The following is a 19,524-nucleotide window of genomic DNA, read 5'->3' as shown; positions in this document are numbered from 1 at the left end:
ACACAAACTGTAGATAACCTCACTACCGGGTTAAATACACTACAGTTAGAAAATTCTGCTTTAAAGCAATACATCAATGATAAAATTGATACACTCACTACAAGTATTGGTTCTAGTGAACCCCAACCTAATCCTCCACAAACATTTAGTGGTATTCGTTCAGAATTTAGGGAATTCAAAAATTCATGTTCCTTATACTTCCAACTAAAACCCAAAACATATTTCAATGATCATTTGAAGGTTCTCACCACAATCTCTTATCTGCGTGGTGAACCACGTATATGGGCTAATTTGTTTTTTGAGACCAATGACCCATTGCTGTACTCATTTGATCAGTTTTTTAAAGCAATGGGACAGCTTTATGATGATCCCTACAAACAGCTGTCTGCTGAGACAGCAATGAGGTCTCTGAGACAACATAAAAGGCCTGTGGAGGACTACATCGCAGAGTTTAAGAAATGGTCCCCAGATACACAGTGGAATGACCTCTCATTACGCAATCAATTCCGCCTAGGCCTCTCAGATACTCTCAAGGATGAGCTAGCCAGACAACCCCTCCCAGATACTTTAGAACTCCTAATAGATGCAAGCATCACTTTAGATAGACGCATCAGAGAGAGACGCTCAGAAAGGTCACACTTAGAATCATCCACTAAACATACAGCTACTACATTACCCCCACCTAAAACACCTACAAAAATTTCTGAAATTCCTATGGAACTCGGTTTCATCAGAGGTCCATTAACTCAACAGGAGAAACTAAGAAGAAAAGCTTTAGATCTCTGTATGTATTGTGGAGGGATTGATCACACTGTAAAGGACTGCTCTCAATTACAGCGTAGGAAGGGTAAGATGAACACTACAAATATATGTCTATCTGCTAAACAAACACAGTCTAATCATTGCTCCCTTCCTATCTTATTACAGTGGGATCAGCAAAGACTCAACTCACAAGCAATCCTTGACTCTGGAGCGAGCCATAATTATATAGATCACCAATTCACTACTGTAAATAAAATTCCACTTGTTAAGAAATTGGTGCCTAGTGTACTTCGATTTATTGATGGTAATGAAATAACTTCAGGACCCATCTTATACCATACCATACCATTAAGGCTCACCACACATGACCAACACACAGAGTATCTTACTTTTGATGTTATACCCTCACCTCTATATCCCATTATACTTGGTATCACTTGGTTTAAACAACACGATCCCACTATACAATGGTCAACTTCACAAGTTCTCTTTAATTCTCCATATTGTAAAGATTTGTGTCTCCATCAGGAACAAATTTTACTAGATGTTCCATTACAAATCCCCAAGGAATACATTACATTCGCTGATGTCTTTGATAAAAAAGAATCAGAGAATCTACCACCTCATAGGGTTTATGACTGCCCTATTGATCTCCTGCCAGGTGTTGATATACCTTACGGCCATATATTTCCCCTATCAGAACCTGAGTTACAACACCTTAAAACTTATTTGGCTGATAACTTAAAGAAAGGCTTTATACGTCCTTCCACCTCCCCAGCTGGGGCTGGTATATTTTTTGTTAAAAATAAAGATCAGTCCCTAAGACCCATTATTGATTACAGAGAACTAAACAAGCGTACAATAAAAAACCGCTATCCTTTGCCTTTAATTCCCCAACTCCTTGATAGATTACAAGATGCTACTATATACACTAAATTGGATCTCAGAGGGGCTTACAACTTAGTACGTATCAAGGAGGGTCATGAATGGCTTACAGCATTCCGTACACGTTACGGCTTATTTGAATATACTGTGATGCCATTTGGCCTCTGTAATGCCCCGGCTACTTTTCAATACTTTATAAATGACATTTTTAAGGATTTTTTGGATTTATTTATGGTGATATATTTGGATGATATACTCATATTCTCTACCTCACGTACAGAACACATCAAACATGTTACCCTAGTATTAACACGGTTGAGAGAAAATTCTCTATATGTCAAACTAGAAAAATGCTTATTTCACTCCAAAGAAATAAAATTTCTAGGTTATATTGTATCACCCCAAGGTATCCAGATGGATAATGATAAGATATCGGTAATCCAAAATTGGCCTTCCCCAAAAAGTAAAAAGGATATACAAAGGTTCATGGGTTTCGCCAATTTCTACAGGAAGTTTATTAAAAATTTCGCTGATTTGACAAGACCATTAACTAACTTGACCAAATCTGATACACACTTTCGATGGAACGATGATTTAGAACAAATTTTCAACTTTTTAAAAAAGGCTTTCACTACGGCCCCTATCCTCCAATTCCCTAATTCTAAGTTACAGTATATCCTGGAAGTGGATGCATCTAATTATGCTTTGGGAGCAATCCTCTCCCAGAGGTTGACTCCTAAGGACCCTCTACACCCTGTCGCCTTCTATTCACGAATACTTAATTCAGCTGAAATCAACTACCCAATTGGGGATAAAGAACTGTTAGCAATCAAGACTTCATTAGAACAATGGAGACACCTTCTGGAAGGGACCAGTCTTCCAATCTTGATCTACACGGATCACAAAAATCTAGAATACTTACAATCTAATAGGACTCTTAGTGCACGGCAGGTCCGTTGGAACCTATTCTTGGCTAGGTTTAATTATCTTATCACCTACCGTCCTGCAAACAAGAACAAGAAGGCTGATGCCCTCTCAAGACACTTGGTGGACCAAGTTCCGCATCCAAACCTCTCACCCTTAATTCCTCTAGACAGGTTCTTAGCTTTAACTGTGGAACAAAACAATCAGTTCAAATCGGCACAACAGGCTGACTCAAATAAACCATTACAGGTCTTGGATTTACACACGGATGGGTTGTATTATCACCAACAACAAATCTATGTACCCAACAGTCTCAGACCAACAGTCTTAAAAACTTTACATGACTCCCCATCTGCTGGACATATGGGCATAAAGAAAACTCAAGAATTAGTCTCCAGATACTTTTGGTGGCCAACTTACCTCTCCGATATCGCGGATTACGTTAAGACCTGTATGATCTGCGAAACTACTAAAAAAGGGAGGACTCCCCCGTACGGAAAATTGATCCCCTTACCGACTCCTGACCGTCCTTGGAGAGACATAGCTATCGACTATATAGTCGACCTGCCTATCTCAGAAAGGAATAACACCATATTAGTAGTCGTGGACCTATTTAGTAAAATGGCACATTTTGTGCCCTACCATAAACTCCCAACTTCTTCTGAAACCATTTCCTTAATGATCCACCATGTGTTCAAGTATCACGGACTCCCGAATAGTATCACCTCAGATAGGGGTACTCAATTTACCAGCCACTTCTGGAAACAACTTTGTCACTCACTAGGTATTTCTAGACGTCTCAGTACCTCTTTCCATCCACAAACTAATGGCCAGACTGAAAGAACAAACCAGTGCATTGAACAATACTTAAGATGTTTCATCTCAGCTAAACAAGAGAACTGGACCCAACTTCTGCCATACGCAGAATTCGCCTTCAACAATTCCATTCATTCCTCTACTAACTCCACACCGTTTTTCATTAATTATGGTTTCCATCCCTCTTTTGAATGGGATTCTATGGTCGGCAACACTTGTCCTGTTGTGAATGACCTCATCAACACTATTAGTGAATCCTTTTCATTAACTGCTGAAAATATTCGCATCGCCAAGGATCGGTATAAATTTCATTTTGACAAGAAAAGGATTCCCTCGCCTAAATATGCTGTAGGTGACTACGTTTGGTTATCGACACGTAATCTACATTTACCCCTTCCTTCCAGGAAACTGTCTTCCAGCTTTATTGGACCATTCCCCATCGTAAAGATTGTGAATATGAATGCTATCACCCTCGCTTTACCAGCAAATCTGAAATCCCATCCTACCTTTCATGTGTCTCTCCTCAAGCCTTATAGACAGCTTCGTCACCATGATCCTTCTATTCCTATACTTCCTCATCTGCAGGATGCCACCCTGGAGTATGAGGTACAAGATGTGTTGGACTCCCGACGCTTTCGAGGGCAGCTTCAGTATCTGGTTCATTGGAAGGGCTATCCTGATTCTGAGGACTCCTGGGAACCGGCTTCTAATCTATCTGCCCCCCGATTGGTGGCCAGGTTCCATGAACGTTGTCCTGATCGCCCTGGACCCGATCCCCGGAGTTGATCCTTGGGGGGGGGGTCCTGTCATGACTGCCTAAGTTCTTTGCTTTATCCTTTGTATAGCTGTGTCTTTTCACACTTACATAATCTCCTCCCCATCAAGCTGTTTAAATTTCCCTCCTACTCATACCAAATTGCTTGATTGTTGAATCCAGCTTCTCACCCTCAAACTTCCTTGCAACCTTTGAGACAGACGCAGCTCACCTCTCTACCAAACACAGGACCGGAACCGGCAAGCGGTGACGTCACACGCCATCGCACACGCTGCAAATCCCCAGACTCTGCAGGGGAACTACTCTGTGTCCAGACACCACTCACCCATTACTTCTATAGTAACTTTAAAAAGCGCTTCCTTCACTCCTGTACCGCAGTAAGTTACCAATATTCAACATTTACTCCAGACATGTCTCAGAACTTTTAGTTAAGATGCCTTCGTATTCAAATGCGCTAATATTTACCTAACTTCGTTATTTGTCAGTCTCAGTACCTTAAAAAGCTCAAGTGTCATTAGCTGTATTTTGCCTTTTTCTTGTACTGTTATCTGTGCTGCCAATTATGATCAGATACTATCTGTTTAACTCTTTAACCTTGCAATTGCATGTTATTATTTAAGTGGGAACCAGTTTGTCAATACTGAGTGGGGCTATATGCTCTGTGGTCTCAGCCATTGTCTCACCTATCCTTATAATAAAAGTGAACTGTATCCATTGATTCTGAACCTTGCTGCCTCCCTTCACCTATACAGAATCATTGATACTTTCACAACACTTTTAAAGCTGCAGTTGTGGTCCTAAAATTCCCTCTCTCCTTTACAGGGGTGAGATTACCTTCCACAGGCTGACATGTCTATTGGACTTAGTTACTGGAAACTACTTAAAGCATTCTGAACCTTGTATTGAACTTGTGTCCAAGACCTATGTTTAAACTTGCTGGTTCTGTGATCTTCAGGAGTAGATTTATCAATGTGCGAGCAGACATGATATGAAGTAGCGTATCATGTCCGCCGCACATCGATAAATGCCGACAGCATGCGCTGTCGGCATTTATCAATGCACCAGCAGTTCTTGTTAACTACTGGTGCAATGCCGCCCCCTGCAGATTTGTGACCACTAGCAGGGGGTGTCAATCAACCCGATCGTATTCGATCAGGTTGATTTCTGTCCGCGGCCTCAGAGCAGGTGGACGAGTTATAGAGCAGCAGTCTTTATAACTTCTGTTTCCGGCGAGCTTGATAAATTTACCCCTCAATCTGAACTACCAACTGTTCTTTTGCTTATCAATTAGTAAATCTTTCAAAAAGACTTTCATAGTTCTGGGTATCTTGCATTCTTACTTCCACACACCCTAACTCCCTCACACCATGGGGCCCATTTATTAAGCTCTGGATGGAGCTTGAGGGACCGCTGCTCCATAACCTGTCCGCCTGCTCTGAGGAGGCGGACAGACATCGCCGCAATTCAACCCGATCGAGTACGATCGGGTTAATTAACACCCCCTGTTGGCGGCGAATCTGCAGGGGGCGGTGTTGCACCAGCAGCTCACAAGAGCTGCTGTTGCAATGCTGAATACGGAGAGTGCATTGCTGTCTGCATTCAGCAAGGTCTGGCGGACCTGATCTGTACTGTCGGATCAGGTTCGACAGACCATTGTTAAATTGGCCCCCAGGTTTGAATTCACATCAGTTTAATGAAAGTTTATGTTGTGGTTTCACATTGAACTATAACATTTGTTCAAAGAAAAACAATGTAACCACAAAGCTACGTCTTTTATACAATTTTTTTCCGCAAATAGACTTGATTTTCTCATTATTACACTATTAACTATAAAAAGCTGTTCGATTTAATAAAAAAGTATAAGACAAATGAATCTATAAAATAAATAGTGTTACTTAAAAGGATACTAAATATTTCTTTAATGATTCAGATGGAGCATGCTATTTAAGCAACTTTATAATTTACTCCTTTTATCAATTTTTCTTTGTTCTCTTGCAATCTTTATTTAAAAAGCAGGAATGTAAAGTTTAGAAGTCGGCCCATTTTTTGGTTCAGAACCTGGGTTACACTTGCTTATTGGTTGTCTGAATGTAGCCACCAATAAGCAAGCGCTATCCAGTGTGCTGAACCTAAAATGAACTGTCTCTTAAGGTTTACATTCCTGCTTTTTAAATAATAATAGCAACGAATACAAATTGATAATAGGAGTAAATTAGAAAGTTGCTTAAAATTGCATGCTCTATCTGAATCATGAAAGAAAAAACTTGGGTTTAGTGTCCCTTTAAGCAATTTTTTTTTATTTTTGCTATTTCCATAAAAATCGCTAGTTGTGTTTTTTTATATAGCTCTGATTATTTGAGTATACTAAAATATGAATATATTGAAAAGTTTTTTTTATCTTTCTTTATATGTTTATATTATATTTATAAACTTTTTTAATTAAAAAAAAAAATAAACATAATGAAATATATATGAATGAAAAACAGCAATGCCTTGATGGATGTCAATGATAGAGGCCTTTCTTCTTAGATTCAGAGCAAATAGGCGCAAGAGAAAACCTGAAATGTTAGTTAAAGGGACACTGTACCCAAATTTTTTCTTTCGTGATTCAGATAGAGCATGCAATTTTAAGCAACTTTCTAATTCACTCCTATTATCAAATTTTCTTCATTCTCTTGGTATCTTTATTTGAAATGCAAGAATGTAAGTTTAGATGCCGGCCCATTTTTTGTGAACAACCTGGGTTGTCCTTGCTGATTGGTGGATAAATTCATCCACCAATAAAAAAGTCCCGTCCAGAGTTCTGAACAAAAAAAAATCTTAGATGCCTTCTTTTTCAAATAAATATAACAAGAGAACGAAAAAAAAATTGATAATAGGAGTCAATTATAAAGTTGCTTAAAATTGCATGCTCTATCTGAATCACTAAAGAAAAAAATTGGGTTCAGTGTCCCTTTAAGTAGCTGCAGTCTTAAGACCGCTACTACTTAACCTCTCTGCTACCTAAAGTGTGGTGGATTTCAATCATCTCTATCCTATCCAGATGATTGACAGGACCTGTCCACACACGAACAGGAGGCAGCCTTGAACAAGCACAAGGCCGGGCAGACAAGGTTCATGATAGCAAACCTAATCTGTCAAGCACATTATAAGTGGGACACTAACTAAATCACTAAATAAAGCTATTAACCCCTAATCCGCTGTTCCTCGACATCGCCGACACTAACTAAACATATTAACCCCTAAACAGCCGTTCCCAAACATTGCCAACACAAACTAAACTTATTAACCCCTAAACCGCAGTTCCCCGACATTGCGGACATTACCTAAACCTATTAACCCCTAAACCGCCGTTAACAAACATCGTTGACACTAACTAAACCTGTTAACCCCTAAACCGCCGTTCCCAAACATCTCCAAAATGAACTAAACCTATAAACCCCTAAACCGCCGGCCCCCACATTGCAACAACCTAAATTAAACTATATTAACCCCTAACCCTAACCGTAACCCTAACCCTAAATCTAACACCCCCTAACTTTAACATAATTAAAATAGAGCTAAATTAAAGCTACAATTTTTAACTAATAGTTATATTGTAGCTAGCTTAGGTTTTACTTTTATTTCACAGGTAAGTTTGTATTTATTTTAACTAGATAGACTAGTTAGTAAATAGTTAAATATTTACTAAATACCTAGTTAAAATAAATACAAACTTACCTGTGAAATAAAAGTAAAACCTAAGCTGCCTTACACTAAAACCTAACATTACAAAAATAAAAAAACTACCATTACAAAAAATAAAAAACACTAAAATTACAAAAAAATAAAAAAACTACCATTAAAAAAAAAAACTAAATTATCCAAAACAATAAAAAGTATTTATATTCCACTACCCCGTTTAAAAAAACAAAAAAAAACAAAAAAACACCCCAAAATAAAAAAACCCTAATCTATAATAAACTACCAAGAGCCCTTAAAAGGGCCTTTTGTAGGCCCTTAAAAGGGCCTTTTGTAGGGCATTGCGCTAAAGTTAACAACTCTTTTGCTAAAAAAGAAAATCAAACACCCCCTAACAGTATTACAAACCCCCACCCCCCAAACCCACAAAATAAAAATAAAGTTGGTAATCCTAATCTACCCATTGCCCTGAAAAGGGCATTTGTATGGGCATTGCCCTTAAAAGGGCATTCAGCTCTTTTACTGCCTATTAAAAATAAAAAATGGCTATTTTAAAAAAAAAAAAAAAACCAAAAAGAAAAAAAAAATACACAAAATAACAAACAAATTATTCAAAATAATAAAAATTATTCCTATTCTAAACCGTTTAAAAGAAAAAACACCCCAAAATAAAATGGCATTGCCCTAAAGTAATATGTAGGATAGGTTTATAGACTGCGCTAGAACAAGTGGGTATATACTAGTGGGTTCGCAGGAACTTCCTCTAAAGGTCCCCAAATGACAATACAAAGGTTAAGATAGAACACACTAGCGCCAGAAAGTGGCTGAAATACCCAAAGAAAACAATAGTTTGTAGTAAAAAAGAGTATTTTTATTAGCTGTATTATATATGACACAAAAAAGTATTAGGATAGATATATCACAAGGTTTTTACTTTGTTAAAAAGCTGATTATTATCACAATGCCAGAAGTGATAAGTATATTCAGGTTGGCCAACCTTTAGTTAAAATTTATAAAAATGTATAAAACACTGAGCAGTTGTAAAACAATAAATGGTTTCTTATATGAGGATAGATAAGGAGTTAACTCTCAGTATATTATGATCACAACGACTCCATACCGTTAAATAACGGTTTTCAAAAGAGCCTATAGCAAAGTTTCATAAGAAATAATCAATACAATATGTTTATATATCAAATAGTAAAAACTACAGTAAGGTTGTAGTGTTAAACTTCACTAGTAGTAAAATGTTTATTCTCTATACCGGTGTGGTAGTATTAGAGTTCTGAAGCCGTTGTTAATATACAATTCTCTGGCTAGCTATAACTCATCACCGGTATGGATATTTAAGTGCAGATGAACGGTACCTTTAGATTCGTAGAAAAGTGCACTGTGAGGTCTTATGCTTCACTTCAACTGAAGCTTTGTGTCGGAATCCTGGAAACTTAAAGTTGATCGCAGCCGATTGTGGAGCCGGTCTGATGTGTTCGGCGTTCTCCGGCTGTGAATACACAGAGTCCGCGCCTTCTCCAGAAGGGGCTCTGATTGGTTCTTGCTTTTGGGGGAGTTGCCACTTCAGTAGTGGATAGTGGCTCTACGGCTGTAGTTGGAAGTGAATCTGTTAGATCCTTATCGATGTCCTTAGTGGGGTGAAAAAGAAAGCAACGTGTTTCTGCTGAGATTAGTCAGCCTTTGTCAAGCCTTTGTCAACCAGTCTCTCCAACACATGGGGGATTGAGTGCCATATATCCTATGCAATGTAGAGAGTACCAGGTGCCATCGGACTAGAATTTTGTACTGTAGCTACCAGAGAGTAGCACAGTGCAGGAGTTTTTTAGTTATAGTGATGCGTGTGTGCCATGTATCGGTGTTGGGCCTGAAGCCTATCTCTCTTTCCCAGGCTCTGTGTTAGGCAATTTTATGAAGTGTGGTGGGCTCAAGGAGAAGATTTTAGTGATAAGATAGGGCGTGCGTAAGGCCATTCCCCTGGGCCCATTTTGTCTCCCATCTTGATAGTGTTCTTAAGTTTTTCCCCAGGTATCCCCATGATTTCAGCCACATGCGGAGATGGAAAGCTTCAAAGTGTAGAGAGGGGGGATTTCAAATTTTGTGCAGAACTGGGGGTGCATGATCCATTGGCCTTGGTCATAGAAATCCATGGCCAGCGCGGGAGGGAGACTTCGCCAGGACACGAGATGAGAGTCCGGGAGACAATAAAGGGCACTAATCAGTGAGAGTGCTGGGGAGGAGTGTGGGGCCAGGTCTGGGTTGTGTCTTGTTTGACCCCAAAACTTGAGGGCATCCAATAGTATTGGGGATGTATTGGCTAGTTTTTCCCTGTAGTGGGAGGGAATCCACAAGAGGTCAGGAAGGATGAGTCCTAACGGCAGTACCAATGTTTCGGCATCAAACCACCGAGGATGGTCATCTGTAAGACTCCAGCTAAACAGATGTGATAGTCTAGCTGCGGTATAGTATAGTATAGTATAATGTTGGGGAGGGCCAGACCCCCGTGTGTAAGTGGTCTCTGAAGTGTGATTCTAGATGTTCTAGGTCTATTATTTCTCCATATATAAGCAGTAATAAGACTTTGTAGCTTGTTCAACAGGGGTCTGGGAATGTTATATGGGTTGCACTGAAACAAATAAGTAAGTTTGGGAATAAAAGACATCTTTATTGCAGCTATTCTCCCTGTCCATGAGACTTCCCTGAACTCCCATGTTGAAAGGAGGTTCCTAAATTCTGTTAGCCTGGCTGAGTAATATTTAACAATTATGGTTTCTGGATCGGGGGTTAAGAAAGTGCCTAAGATTTTAATGGCATGTGAATTCCATTGAAATTGGTACATTTTTTGTAAGTGAGCTAATTCCTGAGTAGAAATATTTATATGCAGAGCTTCTGTTTTATTGATGTTTAATTTGTAGTAGCTTAGTTGGCCAAAGTGTCTAAGCAGGTCAAATACTGCAGGTAAAGAGGTGGCTGAAGAAGTGAGAAACAAGGTGATATCATCCACGTAAAGGGAAAAACTATGGGATGAAGTTGCTAGTTGTGCTCCGGTGATTTGGGGGTTCAGTCTAATCGCCTGCGCCAGGGGTTCTATTGCTAGTGCAAAAAGAAGGGGTGAGAGTGTGCAGCCTTGCCTGGTACCGTTGGTTATATGAAAGGGGTCTGACCTAAATCCCACTCCCTTCACTCTGGCCGAGAGGGAGGAGTATAAAGCCTGTACTACACAATTAAAATCATCTGGGAGATTAAAGGCCTGCATCGTAATCCAAAGGTATTCCCAACTCTATCAAAGGCCTTCTCGACGTCCAGAGACAGGGCTAGAAATGGTACTCTCTTGCTGGCAATAATCGATAAAATATTAAGGATTTGTCTAGTGGCGTCTGGTACTTCCCTCTGTGGGACAAATCCCACCTGATCTGGGTGGACCAGGAATGTGATGACTCTTGACAGTCTGTTAGCTAGGATTTTAGCATACAGTTTTGTGTCTAGGTTGAGGAGGGATATGGGGCGATAACTACCGCACAGCTCGGGGGTTTCTCTGGTTTTAAAATTGTGGTGATTGTTGCTTCTAGGTATTCTCCAGTAAGAGATCCCTTCTTCATTATCTCGCCGAATAATTTACATAGAGTCGGGGCTATTAGGGGTTGAAAGGTTTTATAGAAGTGGGCTGTATAGCCATCCGGCCCAGGGGATTGACCTAGTTTCATATCTTTGATTACTGTTTGTACTTCTTCAAGTGTTATAGGGCCGGTTAGCATCGGGAAGCTATCTGGTGAAAGGAGGGGTAATTGTAGGGAGTTCATAAACAGTCTAATGTCCATTGGGTTAGGTGAGTGACAATCCAGTTCCTCGTCAATGTTATAAAGAGTGTGATAATAGGATTTGAAGGTATCTCTGATTCCCCTAGGTGAATTAACTGGTTCGCCAGCTGAATTCTTGATGGTCATGATTTTGACTTGTGCTGTGCGGTGTTGCCATAGTAGTAGAAAATTCTTTTGAATTTCTCTAATGTGTAATGAGTTCTTTGGAGTTCTAATTCCTGAATTTGTTTAGAGATGACTGTGATGTCACGCACTGTAGAACTAGAATAAGAGGTACTGAGTGTGCGCCTTAGTGTTCGGAGTTGTGCGAAGATAGTGGCTAAAGAGGTCTCTCGTCTTTTATGTGTATCAGCATCAAGGGTGATGAAGTGGTCCCTTAAGACAGCTTTGAGTGTAGCCCAAAGTATCTCAGTCGAGGTCTGAGGCGTATCATTAAGAGTAAGGAATTCTTTTATTTTCTCTTGAATTTCTATTTTAAAGGTAGGGTCTGTGACTAGGTGGTTTTTCAATCATCATGAGGGGGGGAAGTATATGTTATGTGTGGTCCCATAGCCAGGGTTACAGCGTCATGATCTGACCATGATACTGATGGTATTTTTATGTAGGAGATATTGTCTAAAAGCCGGGTGCTAACAAAAAAATAGTCAATACGAGTGAAAGATTTGTGTGGGGGGAGTAAAAGGTGTATTTCTTGTCTTGTGGGTGCAGTGCTCCACCCAACAGTCGTATAGGTCATATTGGGCGATTAAATTTTGGAAAGCTCTAGAAAGGGGATGAGTTGCTCTCTCTGAGGTAGATATCTTAGGTCCCGTCCTATCAAGGGCATAATTCCAAATAAGATTAAAATCCCCCCCCCCAATACTAGCTCTCCCTGCTTCACGGCTGACACCGATTTTAGAAGTTTCGTTAGAAATCCAATTTGTTTAGAGTTGGGTGCATAAACATTTACTAGTGTTAGCAGGTGGTTATTTATTTTACAAACTTGTATAATGAAACGGGCCTGAGGATCAAATTCTGAGTAAATGGGCTCGTATTTGATATTATTGCTAAGGTATATGGCTACCCCTCTGGACTTGGACTGAAAGGAAGCTTTCAATACTATTGGGTATCCCCTAGAAGTGTGTGTGTGGTACCTTGGATCATCGTCCAATGAGTCTCCTGAATAAAAGCTATGTCTGTCCTGGATTTTCGCATGAAGTTCGTCAGTAGGCTGCGTTTCATGGGGAGTTAAGACCTTGGACATTTAAGGTGAGGAGACGAAGACTGTCCATTCTGCAAGACGAAAAAAAAAAAAGGGGAGGGGGTAGGATGAAATGAGAAAATAAACTATAGGGGGGGTGTGTATACAGGCTGGGTTCCCTTAGGCGAGAAAAATGGATAAGGTGTGGGTAGGAATCTGTGGTAATATGTGATCTAGCTGCACTACTAGAGGGTGAAGATGTTGTGAAGAGATACAGCAGACGGTAGCTGCTTAGAAGTGGGGAAGGGAGAAAAGGGAGGCGGAGTATAGTGTATGTGACCTCTATTGGGTATAAGGAGATGATAGGAATGTGGGGCGGCAGCCACAGAGCAAAGTTGGAATCATTGAGGGTCTTGGGGTTGTGTGGTCTATAACAGGAGGGAATAGGTAGGTGGGTGTGTAGAGGAGCAAGGGGGAGGGGGTGGATCCCCCCAGACAGGAGATAATACAGAGTAGGGGCAAGGAAGAGGGTGTGGAGAGTCAGAGCTCCAAACAGGAGGCTGAATGAGTAGATGATATGTCAGTCCATGGTGTCCTGGTAAAAATTAACAAAACAATAGTTTAACAATACAATCAACAGTGTAACAACATATACCTAAACTAAGTGTTCAAATGCTATAGGTAGAACGAGTGTTAAAAACTCCTTTATCTATCAAAATTACCCATTACAGGATCACAGTAGAAATGTTCTAACTAGTGGGGGTAGGAATAGTGAGAAAGGCTCAAATTTGTATATGATAGATCAAATTCTTGTGGCTCAAATTTTTAATTTTAGCTGGAATCTGTATAGAGGGCAGCAAGGTCAGGTAGGCCTGGCTGATTGTATGCGCATACCAGGATTTTATGACTCGCTTAGTCTGTAGGAGTTAGCCTAGTGTAGGGTATTTTGTAGTTCTAGTCCAGGATGGGTAATTTGGTGAAGAAGTGGTAGAAATGTGTGCTACATTAAGTGGTCTCCTATCTAATAACTTCTAAATCTCCATGATAGATAAACCTGGGCTTCTATAAAAAACAAAACAAAAAAAAAACCTGTGGAGGTTAATAATTAAAGAAGGGGAAGGCTCACAGAAGAAACAAAAGAAGAGAACACAAAACCAGTTGGTATAAATGGAGTGTCCTGGCTTATCTAACAAGTATAATGAATGAGGTACAGTTGAGCTGTCACTGTGTCAAGGGTAAGATATTTACCCGTATGTAAGCTCAAATTGTAAGCAAAGGATGTAACCTAGTGTCTCTCATCTACCTCTGTAGAGTCCTTCTGTGGGCATAGCGAGCAAAATAAAGTAAAAAGGGTAAGATATGTACCCGTATGTATGCTCAACTAATGTGCCAGGGTAGATTAATCAGTCTTAAGGCAGAAGATCGCATGAAATATTAAGGGGGACTCTTGGGGTCTGGTGTATCTTTTCTTTTTGTCTGAGGGGAGGGTTTCCTAGAGAGGGGCTGCCATTCAGGTGCTGATGAGTTGAGGTTCACCACCTGTTCGGGGGACTTAAGGTTACGGTCTGCAGCCTGAGTAAGTCCTAGTGACTGGAGAATTTTCATTCCCTGGTCCGGTGAGGAGATTACATAGGTGCGGTCCTCATGTTGGAAAAAAATCTTGACAGGAAAGTCCCACCGATATTTAAGGTTAAGGCAACGTAGGTTCTGAGTAAACAGTTGGAATGTCCGTCTCTTGGTGAGTGTATATGTGGACAGGTCAAAGAAAATTTGGACTGAACTGTGTGGTGCTTTCAGATTTTTATTAATGAATGATGCTCTCAGGACATTCTCCTTAAATGTAAAGTAGTGCAGCCTAAGAATAACGTCCCTTGGTGTATTAGAGGATGAATTCCATGGATGGAGAGCTCTACGAGCTCTATCTATGAGGGACTCTTGCTCCGTGGTGGATCCGAGCAACTCCCTAAAGAGTCCAGAAAAATAGTTGAGCAAATCTGCTGGGTTAATTTCCTCAGAGATGCCTCTGATCCGCAGGTCTGCGTGACCTGTCCTCCATGTCTGCTAACTTGGCTTCCTGGTCTGCGATCTGTTCGGCTAGGTTCTGGGAATATGAGAGGAGGTTAGTGTGAACTATGTTCAGATCTTCGTGCTTTCGTTCAAGTGTTTCCGTGCGCTCTCCCAGGGAGGCTATATCTCATTTCAACTCGCTTACGGATTGTTTCAGATCTGAGAGACGTATAATGAGTATCCATCTTCTCTGACAGGGCTTTGATGGAGTCCAGTAAAGCGGACTGCGAGAGACCATGCCATTCTTTCGGAGGATTGGAGGATTTAGAAGGAGCACTATATGTAGCGGTATCATCTCTGGAGTCATCCTCTGATTACTCTGGGTCTGAGGTGATTTTACTATGAAAGTGATCATTTAGGGTCTTCTTAGGATTTACTTGATGCTTCATTTTTTTCCTCATATAAGGAACCATAGAGGTCAATGAGGATGAAATCTTATGATTGACTTGAGGAAGGAGATCTGTAAATGTATCTCGGGTAGGAAGTCTTCCTTAACTGTAAGTGAGGCTGGGGGGTAGACCATCCGGCTTCCCTACATTGGGATCTCTAGCACTGCATAGCTGATGTGGTTACTTCAGAAGTAGGATAAATGGTAAATTAGAGTGGGAAGTATATCAGGTAGCAGGCCCAGCCAGGTGAGAGGTATTATCTCCGTATTAGAATGTCTCAAATGTATAGCCTCCCTCCTGGGGATATGCCTCCTATTGGCGAAGTCGGGAAAGGTTTTACTTTTATTTCACAGGTAAGTTTGTTTTTATTTTAACTAGGTAGTTAGTAAATAGTTAATAACTATTTACTAACTAGTCTACCTAGTTAAAATAAATACAAACTTACCTGTGAAATAAAAGTTAAACCTAAGATAGCTACAATATAACTATTAGTTATATTTTAGATAGCTAAGGCTTTTATTTTTATTTCACAGGTAAGTTTGTATTTAGTTTTAAATAGGTATTAATTAGTTAATAATTGTAACTTTAATTTAGGTCTATTTTAATTATGTTAAAGTTAGGGGGTGTTAGGTTTAGGGTTAGGGTTAGGTTTAGGGTTAGGGGTCAATATAGTTTAATTTAGGTTGTTGCTATGTGGGGGGTGCGGTTTAGAGGTTAATAGGTTTAGTTAGTGTCAGGGATGTCGGGGAATGGCGGTTTAGGGGTAAATACTTTATTTAGTGATTTAGTTAGTGTTGGCGATGTTTGGGAACGGGGGTTTAGGGGTTAATAGGTTTAGGTAGTGTTGGTGATGTGGGGGGTGCAGTTTAGGGGTTAATAGGTTTAGTTAGTGTCGGTGATGTTGGGGAACGGCGCTTTAGGGGTTAATAACTTTGTTTAGTGATTTAGTTAGTGTTGGTGAAGTGGGGGGGCTGTGGTTTAGGGGCTAATGGATTTAGGTAGTGTTGGCGATGTGGGGGGACAGCGCTTTAGGTGTTAATATTTAGTGGCGGCGTCAGTTTTACATAATTTTGTTTCGACATTTGCCGGCACATTAGTTACGTTAAATTAAAAAAAAAATCGGATCCTTTCGGTTTTTTTGATCCATTCTTTCTAATGCATTATTCCATAACTTAGTTCAGAATAGAATAATGCATATGAAATAAAAATGGATCCTATAAAACGAATGGATTCGAAAAAATGAACGGATCCGAAAAAACAAACGGATCCAAAACCGATTTAACGTAACATAACTAATTTTCTGAAACAATTTTTTTTTTTAAACTTAACTAAACTAATTTGCCGAAACAAAATAATTTTTTAACTAATTGAAAGTGTATGAAACAGTGAAGTGGAGCGCTGGACTCAACCCACGTCGCCAACCTCTTATGCTACCTCCTTCCTAGGTAGTTTTGGTTTAAAAGGAATTTTTTATTATTAGAGTGTAGGTGGCGCTAGAAGTACATCAAGTACATCAAGCAATGGGTTAATAAACTAATTGTTTAAGTCTATTTTATTCAGCCTCCAACATGGGTTTCAAATATTGTGTTAGTCAGGCTAATACCGTATAGTAAACTGGGTAGTGATAGTGAGAAATGAAAGTCTAAAACTAATTTCTAAAATCTCATATCAAGTTTATTCAATGGTTCAAAACTTAAAAATCAACATACACAATCATACATTCAGGCGCCACCTACACTCTAATAATAACTAATTGAAAGTGAAACGAAACAAATTTTTCAGCGGCGTACATGTCTAAGATATAGTGTGTGTATATATATATATATTTCTTTCATGTAATTAGCAAGAGTCCATGAGCTAGTGACGTATGGGATATACATTCCTACCAGGAGGGGCAAAGTTTCCCAAACCTCAAAATGCCTATAAATACACCCCTCACCACACCCACAATTCAGTTTTACAAACTTTGCCTCCGATGGAGGTGGTGAAGTAAGTTTGTGCTAGATTCTACGTTGATATGCGCTCCGCAGCAAGTTGGAGCCCGGTTTTCCTCTCAGCGTGCAGTGAATGTCAGAGGGATGTGAGGAGAGTATTGCCTATTTGAATGCAGTGATCTCCTTCTACGGGGTCTATTTCATAGGTTCTCTGTTATCGGTCATAGAGATTCATCTCTTACCTCCCTTTTCAGATCGACGATATACTCTTATATATACCATTACCTCTGCTGATTCTCGTTTCAGTACTGGTTTGGCTTTCTACAAACATGTAGATGAGTGTCCTGGGGTAAGTAAATCTTATTTTCTGTGACACTCTAAGCTATGGTTGGGCACTTTGTTTATAAAGTTCTAAATATATGTATTCAAACATTTATTTGCCTTGACTCAGAATGTTCAACTTTCCTTATTTTTCAGACAGTCAGTTTCATATTTGGGATAATGCATTTGATTTAATCATTTTTTCTTACCTTCAATTTGACTATTTTCCCTGTGGGCTGTTAGGCTCGCGGGGGCTGAAAATGCTTCATTTTATTGCGTCATTCTTGGCGCTGACTTTTTTGGCGCAAACATTTTTTTTCCGTTTCCGGCGTCATACGTGTCGCCGGAAGTTGCGTCATTTTTTGACGTTATTTTGCGCCAAAAATGTCGGCGTTCCGGATGTGGCGTCATTTTTGGCGCCAAACAGCATTTAGGCGCCAAATAATGTGGGCGTCTTATTTGGCGCTAAAAATATGGGCGTCGCTTTTGTCTCCACATTATTTAAGTCTCATTTTTTCATTGCTTCTGGTTGCTAGAAGCTTGTTCTTTGGCATTTTTTCCCATTCCTGAAACTGTCATTTAAGGAATTTGATCAATTTTGCTTTATATGTTGTTGTTTTTTCTCTTACATATTGCAAGATGTCTCACGTTGCATCTGAGTCAGAAGATACTACAGGAAAATCGCTGTCTAGTGCTGGATCTACCAAAGCTAAGTGTATCTGCTGTAAACTTTTGGTAGCTATTCCTCCAGCTGTTGTTTGTATTGATTGTCATGACAAACTTGTTAAAGCAGATAATATTTCCTTTAGTAAAGTACCATTGCCTGTTGCAGTTCCTTCAACATCTAAGGTGCAGAATGTTCCTGATAACATAAGAGATTTTGTTTCTGAATCCATAAAGAAGGCTATGTCTGTTATTTCTCCTTCTAGTAAACGTAAAAAATCTTTTAAAACTTCTCTCCCTACAGATGAATTTTTAAATGAACATCATCATTCTGATTCTGATGACTCTTCTGGTTCAGAGGATTCTGTCTCAGAGGTTGATGCTGATAAATCTTCATATTTATTTAAAATGGAATTTATTCGTTCTTTACTTAAAGAAGTTCTAATTGCTTTAGAAATAGAGGATTCTGGTCCTCTTGATACTAATTCTAAACGTTTGGATAAGGTATTTAAATCTCCTGTGGTTATTCCAGAAGTTTTTCCTGTTCCTAATGCTATTTCTGCAGTAATTTCCAAAGAATGGGATAAATTGGGTAATTCATTTACTCCTTCTAAATGTTTTAAGCAATTATATCCTGTGCCGTCTGACAGATTAGAATTTTGGGACAAAATCCCTAAAGTTGATGGGGCTATTTCTACCCTTGCTAAACGTACTACTATTCCTACGTCAGATGGTACTTCGTTTAAGGATCCTTTAGATAGGAAAATTGAATCCTTTCTAAGAAAAGCTTATCTGTGTTCAGGTAATCTTCTTAGACCTGCTATATCTTTGGCTGATGTTGCTGCAGCTTCAACTTTTTGGTTGGAAACCTTAGCGCAACAAGTAACACATCATGATTCTCATGATATTATTATTCTTCTTCAGCATGCTAATAATTTTATCTGTGATGCCATCTTTGATATTATCAGAGTTGATGTCAGGTTTATGTCTCTAGCTATTTTAGCTAGAAGAGCTTTATGGCTTAAGACTTGGAATGCTTATATGGCTTCTAAATCAACTCTACTTTCCATTTCTTTCCAGGGTAACAAATTATTTGGTTCTCAGTTGGATTCTATTATTTCAACTGTTACTGGTGGGAAAGGAACCTTTTTACCACAGGATAAAAAATCTAAGGGTAAAAACATTGCTAATAATCGTTTTCGTTCCTTTCGTTTCAACAAAGAACAAAAACCTGATCCTTCATCCTCAGGAGCAGTTTCAGTTTGGAAACCATCTCCAATCTGGAATAAATCCAAGCCAG

The sequence above is a fragment of the Bombina bombina genome, chromosome 5 (genome assembly GCF_027579735.1).
Source record: "Bombina bombina isolate aBomBom1 chromosome 5, aBomBom1.pri, whole genome shotgun sequence".
NCBI classification, from domain to species: Eukaryota; Metazoa; Chordata; class Amphibia; order Anura; family Bombinatoridae; genus Bombina; species Bombina bombina.
The sequence above is the reverse complement of the archived record's forward strand: the minus strand, read 5'-3'. Positions refer to the sequence as shown.